Below are 16,256 nucleotides of genomic sequence, written 5' to 3'. Positions count from 1 at the left end.
TCCTAATTTTTTTTTTTTTTTTTTTTTTTTTTTTTTTTTTTTTTTTTAAAGTAAAACTAACTGGGGTTTCTGTTTGTTTGTTCATTTGTTTTGTTTCTTTTTTTTTTTTTTTAATAAGGAAAAGAAAAGCTTAATATGGGATACTGAAATAAAATAAAACAATGGAAATATAATAAATTATTATAGAGATAAGCATAGTATTTCCAAAAGAAATTTTTTATGGCTCATAGTACATTTTAAAAAAATAATTTCTGTTTCACCTTGAGAAAATAAAGATCAAGTCAATGCTGCAAACCTGTGTAGGTTATGGTGTTCATTATAAGTACAATTAAATTTAAATCTCTATTGAATTTAATATATATTCACCTACACAGCATGAATAAATACCATAATGAAGCAGTGAATGATCACAAAATGCTTATTACTGATTTAGGCTGTGAATTACTCTAGGGTTGAAGGATTTTGTTACACACTGTTCTATTCCCTCTTCTGTGGGGAGAAGGATGAAAGGAAATGCAGAGTTGGCATCCTATCTATACCTGCTAAGTGTAAAAGTGTCTGGACCACTAGAGTTCAATGGATTTATTAGTCTTTAAGATCTGGCAGGTCTTTAAGTAATAAGCTTTTGCCACAAAACACTTTCATAAAATGGCTGAAGTGTTTGTGATCGTTACTCTGGTAAAAGCATTGAGTTAGTGAAGGACTGAAAAGTCTTGCTTGTCATCTGGATGCAATGGCAGTTTTCTACTCTGCTAGACCAAGCTACTTCAGGAGAAACAGGGAAATATCCTGGCCCATTTGCCATGCTTTCTTGAGAATAGAAGCAGTATTATACACAGAACAGCAAACGATCAGAAGATGTAGTGACAACATTACTATCTCTAAATTTCAAAAGAAAATTGAGGCCTGAGAGAGATGCCTTCCTTCAGACCAGCAAAAGATTTTATGCAAAATGGGAAGAGACATAGAGAAGGGGAAAAACAAATAAACAAAGAATATGTATGAACTTGAAGGTGAAATTATTTCAGGAGGTAGGTACAAAAAAAACTTAATTTTGTTTTAGTGAAAAATACCTTCAGAATTGTAGTGAAACAAATTTTATATATTTTAACATAAAGTATATCCTTTACAGCTTCCTCCTACCTTTTGATTTTTTCTTTCATTATACCTTACACATTTCTGTTGAATGTATATATATGGGTTTCTGTTTTTTTCATACCCATTACACTTATGTAACGCTACACTGGAGAGTGGAAGGGTAACAGAAGAGAGGAAAGGGATGGATTTTGGTAATGTATCATCCAGAATATGTCAAGACTTCATTTTCTCCTAAATATTTTAGATGAAGAAAGTCAAACTAACCTTTAATTTTGCTTATTATCACAATAGACTCATTCTACACAGAAGCTGTGTCATGGTTTGAGCTCAGAAAGCACCACACAGCCTCTTATGCCCGTTCTCTCCATTGCTGAGAAGGGGAAAATAAGCAAAGATGGCACCCACTTCCCCTTTCCTTCCCACCACTGAGAAGGAGGGAAGCAAAAGACACGGGAACTTAAGGACAGAGAGGGATGATCTCATCTTTAAGGCACAGGCAAGAAACAAACTCATTAGGGGGAGAAAAGAAGAACATAAACAACAACACGTAACAGACAGAGTAGGACTGTGAGAAGCATTACCACATCTTGAAAACACCTTCCCTCATCCCTCCTTCTTCCTGGGCTCAGCTTTTCTCCCAGCATCTCTACCTCCCCTCACATGGTGCAGGGGGCAGGGAATAGGGGGTGCAGTCAGTCCTGACACTTCCACCTCAGTGTGGGGGGAAAGTTCTGACATTCGTCCCGTCTGTCTCACCACCGGATACAGGAGAGTCTGTGCTCCAGTGCACCTTACTCCCTTCTCCTTTCTTCCACTGACCTTGCTGTTTGCACAGATGTTCTCCTCGCAACTCCTCCTCACAACTCCTCCTGCCAGGTTTCTCTTCTTAAATACATTATCACAGAAGCACAGCTATTTGGCCTGGCCTTAGTGCAAAGGTGGTCTGACCCGAAGCCAGGGGAGCTTCAAGAAGCCTCTTACAGGAGGCCACTACTGTAGCCCCCTGCCCTGCTACCAAAAATCCCTGCCACTCACTCAAACCAGAACAAGCTGTTTTCTTGCTTTGTCAAATTTCTAATTAATCTAGCTCTTGTCTTTTTTTTTAACATCATTTATGCACAAAGTCATATGTTCCCTAATTCTTCAGAAAAATAGTGTATTTTACTAATCGATTTATTTACTAATCTATTTATTTTTCGCTCCATCATTCTATCCCACCTAAAAAGCTCCATAATAATTCTCGCTACTTTTGTGTGTTTCATTAAATTTTCATTGCATCCCTACTAATAACAAACACAAGTCATGATTTTTAATAGTGTCATTAACACTATCATATAATTCCAAGACTTTAAGACTGTTTTCTTTTTTCTATGTGTTTTTTTCTTCTTTACAAATGCATCACAGTTTTAGCCAATTACTGCAGAACTACTGTATGTTTTTAAGATAGACTTCCTACCGATTCAGTTTTCCCTCCCTTAAAGCTATATTTGAATTACTTTTCTTGGACCTTGCCAGAGAATTTCTGCCAGAGTCTGGCAGGATATTGCAATATAACAAATATTTGAATTAATTTTATCATATCCTACAGAATTTTATTCAATGAAGCTCTCATCACTTGATCTGTCTTACTGCTTGAAATTGTGAAGCTCATCTTGGTAAAAATGTGTACTCTGATAAATAAGTGAGGCCTTCAATAGATTTGTAGGCATTGCAAGTTCCTGTAGGAAAGTGTCTAATCAGTTCCATACAGTCAGAGAGCAGAACACTGTTAAGACACTGGTCCTCTGAGTGCTCACTCCGTGTTCTTTAATAGTGTCAGTTATAATATTAAAAGATTATGGATTAATGAAAGATTCAGTCTTATAATTGTTCTTATAAGAAATTATATTTCATACATACTTTAACAAGAAATCTGAAAATATGAATGTACATAGTGATGAACAATTAAAATGTAGTAAAAGAGATAAAAGAGGTTTCAAATAAAGACCATCAATGTATCTGATTTTCTCTCCCAACAGATGTAGCTGGTAAATAGGACTAGTAGCCTCACAAAATGGGAATTTTGCTTTTGGATTTCTATCCAAACAGTAAATTTGTTCGAATTAACTAAGTGGGAGCACATTAATTTTCAAATATAGATTTAGAGAACCTCGTATAAATGCATTTATTTATTTATTTATTAGATTTTTGTTCCTTATCTCAATATCAAAGCCTGTCCCTGAATATTCTCAGGACTAAATTTATTCCTGATTCTCTTTTTTACCAGAGCTTGGACCTGGTGAACTGCTGCAGGTAGAGATGGACCCTTGCTTAGACAGGCAGACAGTCTAATAAAGAAGAGCAGTTAGACTAAATTCCTTTGGATCTTGATCTGTCTAAGGATGCTTAGAACAAATCCAGCTAGACAAGATTTTCAGTTAAATTTTCAAAAGACTGGAACTGCTATATTGGATGAAACCTCAACAGTTTGCTGTTCAAGTGACATTCCTCAGGTGTCAGTACTGGGGCTAGCACTGTTTATCATCTTTGTGGGCAACATAGATAGTTGGATAGAGTGCACCCCTCAGCAGTTTGCTGATGACCCCAAGCTGTGTGGTGTGGTTGACACACTGAAGGAAGGAGATATCATCCAGAGGGACCTGAACAGACTTGAGAGGTAGGCCCATACAAACATCATGAAGTTCAACAAGGCCAAGTACAAGGTCCTGCACATGGGCCAGGGCAATCCCAAGAAAAAATAGAGGCTAGATGATGAGTGGATTGAAAGCAGCCCTGAGGAGAAGGACTTGGAGGTATTAGTGGATGGAAAAATGAATATGAGCCAGCAATGTGCACCATCAGAGCACAGAAAGCCAAATGTATCCTGATCTACATCAAGAGAATCGTGGCCAGGAGGTTGAGGAAGGTGATTCTGCTCCTCTACTCTGCTCTCATGAGACCCCACCTGGAGTACTGTGTTCAGCTCTGTGTCTCCCAAGATAAGCAGCACATAGACCTGTTCAAACAGGACCAGAAGAGGGCCACAAAGATGACCAGGGGAGTTTTGTACTTGACAGAAAACCAGCCATTGCAGTCTTGATTGCACTTAATTGGATTTACTATCCATTTATGGTCTTTAATTGCATGTAATTTGTTAGGTGTAAACATCCCAAGAACAACTATAATTCATCAGATAACCTTTAAAAACTTCATACTCCGAATTGAGAACTTGAGTAAAAACATAATGTCTCAGACAGTTCTAGCTTTTCAGTCAGTCCCTTTATTTCCATCATTTTGAACCTAGTGAAATACTTTTTAAAACTAAATGAGGCAATCAGGAACTGGAACTAAAAAAATTAAAATAATTGATTTTAAAATGAGTTAAGCTAAGAAGTTATGAACTTGATCTTGGTTTAGCAATTTGTTTTTAAAAAGTAACCTACTCTGTCTAAAATTTTCTTCTGTTTTACAAGCTTTCAAAACCTATCTGAATCCTAATCGTTCTGAATCCTTACAAATCTTAGAAAGATCAGGATAAGCCTTACAGTCCACTGAAAACCAGTTATGTGATATACATTGCAGAAAAATTATGTACAAAAGATGCATTGTATATTGCTCACCTACAGCAGAATGGGCCTAAAATTGCAAGACAAATTCAAGAGAAAAAGCTTTAAAATCATAAGATTCATCAAAGCATGAGAATCATCAATGACCATGATGCTTTAACATGAGGGGGGTTGTATTGTAGCTGAATAGGTCCAGCTAACCATAGATGTGGCAGAATTCTCACAAGGAAGACCTGGGCTCAAATTTTGTTTACAAGTATGTGCTTCAGCCTTTGAAATGTCAATATTGAAAAAGCTTGAGGAAAAAAAAAAAAAAAGGCATCACTGGGAATTATATGCAAGTGTTTTGGAGTCTTGTCTTAATTAGATATTGTTGCATTCCCTTATGCATCCTTTTCAAAATCATTGCATGAGAACTTTCCTCAGCTGAAGTTAATGGACATTTAGATATGATTTGCAGGACTTGGGGCTTAATGTAGAAAGCAAATCAAAACAAAGAATCCTTATCATCAAGCAAATTATAAAGTCCCCAAATACATCCTTCTTAACATGAGAGATCAGCTTGTATTAATGTAATTTATACTACCATTTTTGGTGGGACACACGTATTTCAGTACATAGTCTCCTGTGAAATAAAATAAGATTCTTCAGTATGCTATCAAAATGGCTATATTTTTTCCCAAGTTGGAACAACTTGATTCATAAAAATGGTGTAGAGTGATTGTTGTCAATCACTTGTGTTGACTTGTAATTAAATTTGCTTTGTTGCATATTAGAATAGAATTTAACAGAGCAAATTGTTATCAGTCAATATTTGTTGACTGTACTTGGATGTGATTTGTTTAATACCTGTGAAAAAAAAAGTATCAGTTTTTTCCAATGCTCTTTGTAGGGGTCAAAAGTCCTCTTTATTGCCATCTTATTGGGATCCAGTTATACTATATGTAGGGAAGTCTCAAACACATGAGGTGATGGAAATATGTAGCAGTAAATAATACTGATTATTTCAGATGTTTCACTTATCCAATCAAAAGGACAAGCAAAATGCATTGTGACCCATGTTATCTGTCACACAGAATAGGACAGAAATAATTGACAGATAAATGAATCTTTACTCAAAAAGTTTGGGGCTGAGATATAATTTGCTATAATATTTGTATAGACTAAGATTGTGTATAAATAAAAATTTAAAAATATTATTAGATTATGAATTATTTGCTAACAAAAATAGATAATACTGCTAACTTATTCATAGGAATTATTTATTTAGTTGTTACAAAACTCTTCAGAAGAAGATACACATTTTTTTCTCACATGTTATGATCTACATATCTCAGTTCCTAAAAAAAGCTTTCCAGTTTCTTGATGCCTTAAGCAATACTTTGCAGACATATATTAATGGCAGAAAATAAGAGATTATCCCTGCACATGTACATTGGTTAGAACAAGTGTTGTCTACATCTAATTAGAAATGTCTACTTCGCAATAGGTATGTTTAAACAATTAAACATTTGATTTCTAGTCTCCAAAGTAAGATTAGAGATATTTGAATAGTCTAACCAGTGATGAAATTTAGTAATATGTACTTTAAATAACCCTGACTTTATTTGCCAGAAGCTTATCCATTGACAAGGGACATTTTACTTAATTTTTTAATATGTAGATCATACAAAAACCATAAATTGGCAGCATGCCATCACAGCAACAAAATAAAACCATGTTCTGTGCTGCACCAGCAAGAATATAGTCAGCAGATCAGGGGATGTAATTATCCATGCTTGCTAAACTACACTTGATATTGTATCAAGTTTTGGTTTTCCCAGTTCAAGAGAGAAGTTGGAAAACTTGACACAGTTTTTTGAATGGCAACTGAGATGATTGGAGCATTAGAGAATATGATATATTAAATAAGTTTTAAGGAATTTGGTTTGTTGAACGTACACAACAGAACCCTGGGAGGATCTAATCAGAGTCTTCCAGTACTTAAAATCCAGCTCTGTGTTTTAAAACTTCTTCCCCACCTACTATTCTATTTCTCAGAGGGTGTAGACATACCAAGCTAAACATGGTAGCATCGAGATTTGCAAACATCAGTTCATGCCGTCTTTAAATAATGTTTCGTTTTATCCTCACAGCTTCTAAAGGACATCTTTGTAGTGCACTCTCACTTCTGATAAATGGATGGCCAGTTCTTAAAATCAGTCTTTGTATGAATTTCTCTATCTGTTCTAACAAGAGTTTACATGTGGATGTTTTGGATTTACAAAGCCAAACAATCTTAGCATATGATAAATTCAGAGACACAGAATTTCTGTGTGTGTATGTGTGAGCATAATCTAAGAAAAAATAATTCTCTGTAATTCTTTAGAAAAGGAAGCATAAAATATACTTTTTACATATATATGTATGAATACTAATCAGGAGTATCTATGAGGCTGCACTTCAAAATTTTGTCCAGAAAACTGACAGTTAATATTTGTCATTTAACTAAAATTATATAGTATCGTATAACAGAAGAATATTTTTAATTACATTTTCTGTTGAATATTTACAGCATTAATCAACAAGGATTTTAGACATGCAAATTCAAATGCAAAAAAAGAAATTATATGAAAAATAAAACCAAAATACTGCTGGAATATTTTCAATAGCTTCTAAATTGTTCATCAACATTAAAATGCATTTTGTTTCAATATGAAACAGTTCATTTCCCAGGAAGAAGTAGTGACTTTTTTTTTTTTTTTTCCAGAAATTAACGTTCAGCCAACATCATGCCTTTTATAACCTTTCCAAAATATGAATATGCTGATTAATTCACAAGACACAGATCTTGAACTACCCTTCTAAACATCAAGAGCTTTCATTGAAGGCCAACCCGCAGCAACTTATTCCAAAGAGACAAGCTTTGACTTTCAGATTTTCATGAGGTCTTTTAGTTTTCATTTATGCTCATGCTGTATTTAGCTTATCCCATCTGCTTTCAATTACAGTGACTGCGTGTGTTTTGTTTTTATTTTTATTTTGGTGTGGTTCCCTGTTTTTGATAGGCCTGTCCTTTCAGATGAAGAGGAATTGCTTCCCTTGGAAGTAAACATTTTCCAAGACAGATCAGGAAAACTAAATGCATAATTATTTACAGCATGCTAATATGGGTCACATCTCAGGTGTTTGTGTCTGTATAGTAAGCTAAACTCTAGATACAGTGAAGGTTACTATAAAGCTTACTGTGTAAAAGAATGTTTAACTAAGCTTTCAACATCTGTTCCAGACTCTGTTTAGAAGAATAAAATAGTTGTCGATTATCTCAGTAGAAAGAAACGTCTAGATAAATAAAATTAATATTCTGCTGATATTTTTTATGCACTACAGCCATATTAGCAAAGTTACTTTTGCCTTTATGCTATCATTGAATAACCTATGAGCTCACTGGATCTAGTTACTAAAACCTACTTTTATTCAAGGAGGATTAGTGTTATCTGTAATAAAAAGCTAAGTAGGCCACAAATTTATAAAGTTGTCTCTTTAATAATGTAATTTGTTACACTGGGGCCCCATATTGTCTGTTTACTCAAGCAGGTGGATTTTCTGAAGAAGAGAAGTGCTGATGATGCAATGTGCTGACCCACATATCAGTTCCCAACAGACTGCACCAGCTGGTATAGTTTATGCTTATAGCTTAAACAAAGCCAACATTTTTCCCTTTCCATTACCTCCTGCTAATAGAATACAGAACAATATAAATATTGTCAATCTATCTTCTAGGAAAAGATGTGAAAATAAGTTGGGTTTTTTGTTTGTTTGTTTTTTTTTTTTTTCCTTATTCAGTATTATTTCTTGTGTGAATATCAAATAAATATATAGATCTGAGAAACTCCACATATATACTTATTAAATTACCTGTCTTCATGTATTTTCAACAAAAACATTGATCGTTGAACCTTGGTCTACAAAGGTAAAAAAATTATTAGGCACTTTTTGTTTTCTGTTGTTTCATTTTCACATATGCCTAAGTATCTGTACCACTTACAAGTAGTAAGATATCTTAAGTTTTACCTCAAAATTAGAGTTGTACTCCTTGGCAGTATGAAGGTTTATTTCTGTTATATCTGATATGCTTTCTTTAAGTCTTAGATTGTAATTGTGGTTTGTTTAATTAACAATAGCATTTTGTCCACTCAGATCTCTGCTAAACAGAAAGTGAAGAAAAATGCCTTTGCACTGAACAAGGTTGTTGAAATGAAAAACTAATTTCTGTGGGAGTCAGAATTTTTTCATGTGAAAATATTCTTAACATCCAGGAATACCCAAGGTTAATACTTCCTTATAACAGAGAGTTTGGGCCTAATACTTTTTAGTTTAAATTTAAAACATTGTCTCTGAATTCCTAACAAAGTATTGTGAGGTTATTGTATCTGTGGTTCAAGCATAGTTTTTTGCTTTAGCAAACTCTATCTGCTGACTCCTTTCATGTTATTTCAGAAACTGATCATGACTGACTCTCAATTGTACACTTTATGCCCATAAATAATTTCTGTACACATTTAGACACTTATATGGAATGGGATAGTGAATTAGATGGAAGACAGAATGCTTGCTACAGGATATAACTGCTTTGTGTAGACCTAGTTGAGGTGGTTTTAAATAGCTGTCTCAGGTGTATTTAGCTGTCAAGTAGTATTTTGTCATAGAATTGCATGAAGGCCAATAGCCTTGTGTTATGAAGGTTCTGGATCCTGCACCTGATGTTATAACAATATAGTTTATAAATAGAAGACTGTTCTAAGTTTAACTCATGTCTGTGAGAGTCATAATCAGCTGATTGACTAGTGATAAATGGGATTAATGAGAACATTTGAGATGTGTCCTTGATGCAATTATGTATTGGGTGTTGCTCATGAAACAATACTAGGAGAAAGCAAATGGTTAATTTGAATGAATGGTGATGCACAAAGTTCAGTTTATGAAAAGCCATGACCTAATCTTTTATGCTGAAAGTCAGGTTCTAGTTTTAAGGATCATGGTGGAACAGTATTTTTTGATTGTAGTAAAACTTGAATTCTCATCTTGAGCAATGTTTTTGCAAGCTGTGAAGTGTCAATGAAATTTCCAATTTTTTTTCTTACAACTCCATGATGTCAATAGTGACTTTTTAAAAACAAAACAAAACAAAAAGAATATTTGAACTTTTTTTTTTTTTTTTTTTTTTTTTTAATGCACTGGATTGCTTCCTTCTTAGAAGAAAATAATTAAGGAAATATTATAAGAAATATTGGTCTTCAGAAAAAGTATTTTGATATTAAATTCTCAGTGTGGAAGAATCAATTTAAAATTTACTTGATAAAATGTCTTTATTTCTCATTGTGCACTGACATATTCAAATAAAAATGTGTATTGTTCTCTTTAATCCCTGAGATAATATGTATTTTATTGCATTTAGGAACCATGGCAACACAAAGAGATGCTTCATATTTTAACCAGATACCACCGTAACATAAGAATAAGAGTGACTGCAGAGTTTTAGAGGGAATAGAACTGACTCACTGTAATAGTGATTTGGAATTTATGAAAAAAGATTTTTTTTTTTTTGGTATCTGGTTTTGTGGAAAGAAAATATTAGAACTATTATCAACAGATATGCTTTTTAGAGTGGCTACCCAAACTGTAAAACATTTAGTTGAAATGACAACAGCATCTTTTCTGAGGTGGCCATATTAAATATCTGTGATAGGTTCACTGAGCTTTGAATAACCATTTTATTTGGACGACACAACAGTTTCTAATAGAACACAGGTCTTTGAAAAAGGTTTTATCAGAAAAATAGATGGAAATCTCTGAATTTCACTATCACTGTATATAACTATAATGCAATAAATTACCTTCCTAGAGGGGTTGCTGCACATACTGTAGATTCTTCAGAAGCTAATCTGTACATGACCTGGTCACTGTAAACTAATCTTTTCACATATACTTTCCCTTGGTAAACCAATATTTTCTGTACTTACAAGTTTTATTTTTTGTTTATAAATTACAGCTGTTGGATCAACAATCTGTATTTGGATCATGAGTCATCAGAATGGTTTGTTTGTCATGTGTATTTTTCCTTATCATAGGGATGCTCTCATTGCCTAAAATCACAAAAGTAGCTTTTCTGACATTCATTTGTCTCTTTCAATAAGTAGTGCAGCTAAGCAAGAGAGAGTATTTTGTTGCTGTATCTAATTAATCATCCATTTTCAAATGATTCCTTAGATTCAGCAGCCATTAGACTAACTAAATGCCTTACTAATTGTAGTAATCAAAAAAAAACCCCCAAACATTAGAAAGAAAAAAAATTAACAAAGGTAAAACTCCTACATCTCCCATAATTTCATATAGCAGTCACAGTTCTGCTAGAAAAGAAAGAGATAATTATGTGTTTAGTCTACATTTTTTCAATTGGGATTTCTTGTTCTCCATTCTATGTAAATTTGCCTGGTAAAAAAAAAAATAAAATATTATCAATGTAATGGGCATCATACTAAACATTAAGCTTCATTCTAAGAACTGGCTCATATCATAAGAAACTAACTTTCACAAGAAACATTTACTCACTTTCAATGGTAACTTGGACTCAGTATCTTTAGAATAAAAATAATTCCAAATTATGCAGGCACTCTGCAAGAATGTGAATTCCAACCTAGAGAAATGCCTTAGCACACTGCATCATTCCAAGAGCAAATTCAAACCTAATCTCAGAGTGAAGAAATGCAAAACATGCAAAATTGCCAGAGTTCTTCCATAAAAGAGGAAATCCTTTATAGATTTCTATAATCCTCTGTGTATTTTTTTTCTCTTATAAAAGAAATCTAAAATACTACTTTTATTGAAGCTGAATATATTTGGATATTATTAAGGATTTGTGAATTTGTGCTTTTCCAATTACCCCATGTACCAGGGATAATTGGAAAATGGCAATAATAAGGCAGATCTGACCAGATCACTTTTTGATTTGATAATTATTATGAGAAGATAATATGAACAAAGGGGTTTTGGCTTGCATTTTTAAATATAAATTAAATATATATATAACCAGTGGCAATAAAAACATGGTGTCAGAAAAAAAATTGAAATCTTATTCTTAATCCAAAGACATTATACACAGATTTTTGTGAACAGTAAAGGCAATATTTAGTTTGTGTTTTATTCTTGTATATATTTTTTTCCTGTAGAAATTTATAATTTAGAATTAATTCTTTTTTAATAACATCAAAGTGTAGACCAATAAACAATAAAGGGATGTCTAGTTTTGTGAAAAATTCAAACAAGCTCAGTAAAAAAATCTGAACATTGAAACATAATTTTCAGTATATGACAACACAGATTCTTTAGAAGGAAAATAATCTCTCTAATGCAATGCATCAAACTATTATTACTTGTCATAAAAGCTGAACAAAAATCAGACTTTGTAAAATACCACATATCGTCCCTTGCGGGGTTTTTATTTTAGCTCCTTAGTCATCAGGTATTTGGTTAAGAAAAGACAATCATTTAATTCTTACCTACGCTGATGATACCAAGCCGAGTGGTGTGATTGGCACACCTGAGGGATGGGATGCTGTTCAGAGAGACCTGGATGAGAAGCCAGCCCATGTGAATCTCAGGTTTGTGAAAGCCAAGTGCAAGATCCTGCACCAGAGTTGGGGAAACCCCTGGTACCAGTATAGGCTGGGGGATGAAGGAGTTGAGAGCAGCCCTTCCAATAAGGACTTGGATGTATTAGTGGATTACAAGCTAGATACAAGCCAAAAATGTGTACTCTCAACCCAGAAAGACAACTATATCTGGGATGCATCAAAAGAAACATGGCCAGCAGGTCAAGGGAGGTGATTCTACCCCTCTACTTTTCTCTGGTGAAACCCCACTAAATTACTGTTTCCAGCTGTGGAGTCCTCATTACAAGAAAGACATGGACCTTTTGGAGTGGATCCATGAAGGAGGGCCACAAAAATGGTCAAAGGGCTTGAACACTTCTGTGAGAAAGGCTGAGAGAATTGGGATTGTTCATCCTGGACAAGAGAAGAACAATCTGGGGAGATTTACTGTGACCTTTCAATACTTAAAGGAGGCTTATAAGAAACATGGGGATGGACTTTTTAGTAAGGTCTGTAGTGATAGGATGAGGGATAATGGTTTTAAACTAAAGGAGGGTAAATTCAGAGAGAAATTTCTTACAATGGGGGTGGCAAACACTGGAACAGTTTGTCCAGGGAGGTTGTAGATGCCCCATCCCTGGAAACAATCAAGGTAAGATTGGATCGGTCTTTGGGGAACCTGATCAAGTTGAAGATGTCTGTTATCATTGCAGGGGCGTTGGATGAGGTGAACTTCAAAGGTCCCTTCCAAACCATTCTATGATTCTATTTCTTGTCAATCTCATATCATTCTAGAATGAATGTTGTGTGAGTTCAAAAAGGGGAAACACCAATCCTCACTACATATATTTTCATTCTTATAATATTTTTTCCTTACATGAACGTTATGTTTTTAATACTCCTTGGTACTTTGAAATGAAGTTTTTAAGTTTCTTCTTGAAGTTTCTGCATAAAAAGCTCAATATTGTGATTCTGTTTTTTTCTTTCTTTTTTTTTTTCTTTTTTTTTTTCCCCCCGGGGGAAAAAAAAAAAAAAAAAAGCCAAAAGAACATTTCCCTAATTAATTATAGAAAGTTAATTCATTCCTCTTTTAATTCCTCTTTCCCATGAGTGTTTCCAGGTAAAATTATTTTGTTCTCTTTGGAAAGCATTTTTGTATATTTGAGTACAGAAAGAGCATAAATAACTGGTACTTAACAGCTTTTACACTTTTCAAATGTTGTACCATTCTGTCATCACAATTCCTTTGAAAGAGGAATAACTTTTTTTTTTTTCCCCCCCTGAAGATGGCATTTAAACTAGTAGTACTGTTAATCTGAGATAGGAAAGGAAATTAATCAGTTGTCCTAAAAACCATAGGCTGTCTAAAAACCCCACCCATTACCATTTTTCTATGGCTTAAATGTAATTTTATTAAATAGAGAAAAAAACTGTGGTTTCCCTTGTCCAGATTCCATGTACTTAATAGAGATCTCATTAACCTGCAAGATATTTTCTAATTCAGCCACAGATACTGTCATGAGTAATCGGCTGGAAATGAGGCAATTGGGGTGTGACAGAACTCTTTGTATCCATAATTCATAGTTCATAATAAAAGAAAATGCTAAGGTGCCCTATGAAAGAAAGATCTTATGGTAAGTTAAGTTTTGTAAAAGTTGGTAAAATTAATTGATCTTATGGTTTTGATATCAATGTAACATCTTTCAATACAGAGAACAAAGCTCATATTTCAGCAATCTGGGGACCCAGGGAAATACATGCTGTTCAGCCTGTATTGACCCCTGGAAAGGTGATGGAAACCATTTCCAGGCACAGGAAGGACAAGAATATCATCAGTAGTCAACATGGATTCACAAAGTGGAAGTCATTCTTACCCAACTTGATAACCTATGATTAAATGACCAGCTGTTTAGAAAGAAGTGGATATTTTCTACCTAGAAATCAGGAAGGCTTTTGACACCACCTCCAATAATATCCTCAAAGAGAAGCTGATGAAGTATGGGTTGGAGGAGCAGACACTGAAATGAAATGAATTGAAAACGGACTGAAGGGCTCAGAGGATGGTGATCAGTGGTATGAAGTCTAGCTGGAGACCAATTTAATTTTTGACTGGATGTAGAAAGAGAATTCTACTTTTTTTGAAAGAATGTAGGATTCTTGTGACTTTTACAGAATCTTAACATTATCACAAATCTTTGCAGACATTCAGCCAAAGAATAGTTATTCGGAAAGAAATGCAGTAGAGATAGAAAAGTCCATTCTTGACTCCTGCCAATTTTGGATACTTCCTAGTATATTGCCCAGTCAGATTAGAAAACAATCAAGAAGAATGTTCTTCTTAACTTCCAAAAAAGCGGCATTTCACTGATGAATATGGATGGCTGTCTCGGGGGTTTATTATGTTATGTCTGACACTGTTCTTACATCTCTGGACTATTACAATATAGGGTTTTTAGAAGCCGTGATTGTGAGTATTTCTTTCTTTCATCTGCTACATTTCTATTTTAATAAAGCTGTTCCTATATTCACCACCACAAAAGATCTTTGAACATTTATTGAAGTTTCATTTTCCTTCATTTATAGAAGTGGAGAAAAGTAAAATGTTATCATTACAGCCACATTATACCCTGTATAGGTTTGTAACAACTTCTCCATTTTCTGTGATGTTTATGTTAATATAATCTCACTAATAACATTCACAGCTCTCAATACACAATAATTAGGAATATTGAAGTCACCTGAAAAAAATAAAGAAATAAAAATACTAATTGCTGTACCATAGTAAGGGTGTTCATTGGTGTATCTTGAGAAGAGCTATCTTCCTTTCTGTCTAATAAACAGGAGACTCCTTAGCAGCAGAGCTGAGTGCTAGAAGTGATAACATAACAGCAAGAGCACTAGAGATTGTGGAAGAATTTCAAATAAAATAATTACATTTACCAGCTCTGCAGAAGTTTCAGTAAATGCTGAAGAGGAGAAAATTGCAGGTGCTGACTTCAGAGAGTTGTAAAAAATCTCTGTAGAAAATATCCTAAACTACACATTTTAAGTTTCTGATTGTTTTTCTCCTATATTGCCTCCTGCTGCTGGAAGCCCACCTGGTCTCTGTTACATCTCCTATTCAGCATATTTAAAGTTTGCTAGAACTGCTTCAGGGTTGAATATTTTTGAATAACGTTAATATGGCAGATCTTGACATTCTATTTTTTTTTTTTTTTTTTTTTTTTTTAATTTTTATCTAGGTTGAAATTCAAACTCCCTTAAGAGCAGAAGATGCTGAACTCTAGACTAAGAGATTTTGTGGAGCCACATTTTAATTTTTTTCCCCAGTTACGTCTAACACTTTCCTATTTAAATCAGTAGTCACATGAAAGAAAGGGCAACATCTGGCCAAATCCCTACAAAAGCTATATTCATTAAATACTACCATATTACAAATCTGCTACACTATAGAGATAAATGTTTAAATTCTAAGAACTACATTTCTTAGAAGTGCTCCTGTAGGCCGCATGTGAATAGTACGAGTCTCAGAGGTGTTAGCATATCTCAACTATCTTTATATTTCATTCTCTATTCAAGATCAAAATACATTTTAGATTGGCTGTAAATGGCATACTCACTTATAAGTCCATCTTCAGATATATAAGAATTTGCTCCACAATACAAGACATTTAACAGAAAAATACATATAAGATGTTTAATTTTTCATAAAGAAGAAACAATCATCAAAATTTGCCTCAATATTTTGGTCAAGATATGTTTTCTTTATATAAGAAATATAAAGAGAAGTGGAATCTGTATCAAATATGGATTTTTAAAATAGTCAGAGGTAATATACCTTAAAGATATTCTTAAATACGGATTTTGTGTAGATAGGTCAACAGATGCAAATTATTTCAAGGCACTTTTTTGTCTTTGGAAATACTGTAGGAACATGTCCTGGTTCAGCTAGGATAGGGTTAGGTTTCCCCAGTAGAGAGAG

The sequence above is a fragment of the Athene cunicularia genome, assembly GCF_003259725.1.
Source record: "Athene cunicularia isolate RWA chromosome 4 unlocalized genomic scaffold, athCun1 chr4_part1, whole genome shotgun sequence".
Taxonomy (NCBI): domain Eukaryota; kingdom Metazoa; phylum Chordata; class Aves; order Strigiformes; family Strigidae; genus Athene; species Athene cunicularia.
Note: the sequence above shows the minus strand (reverse complement) of the source record.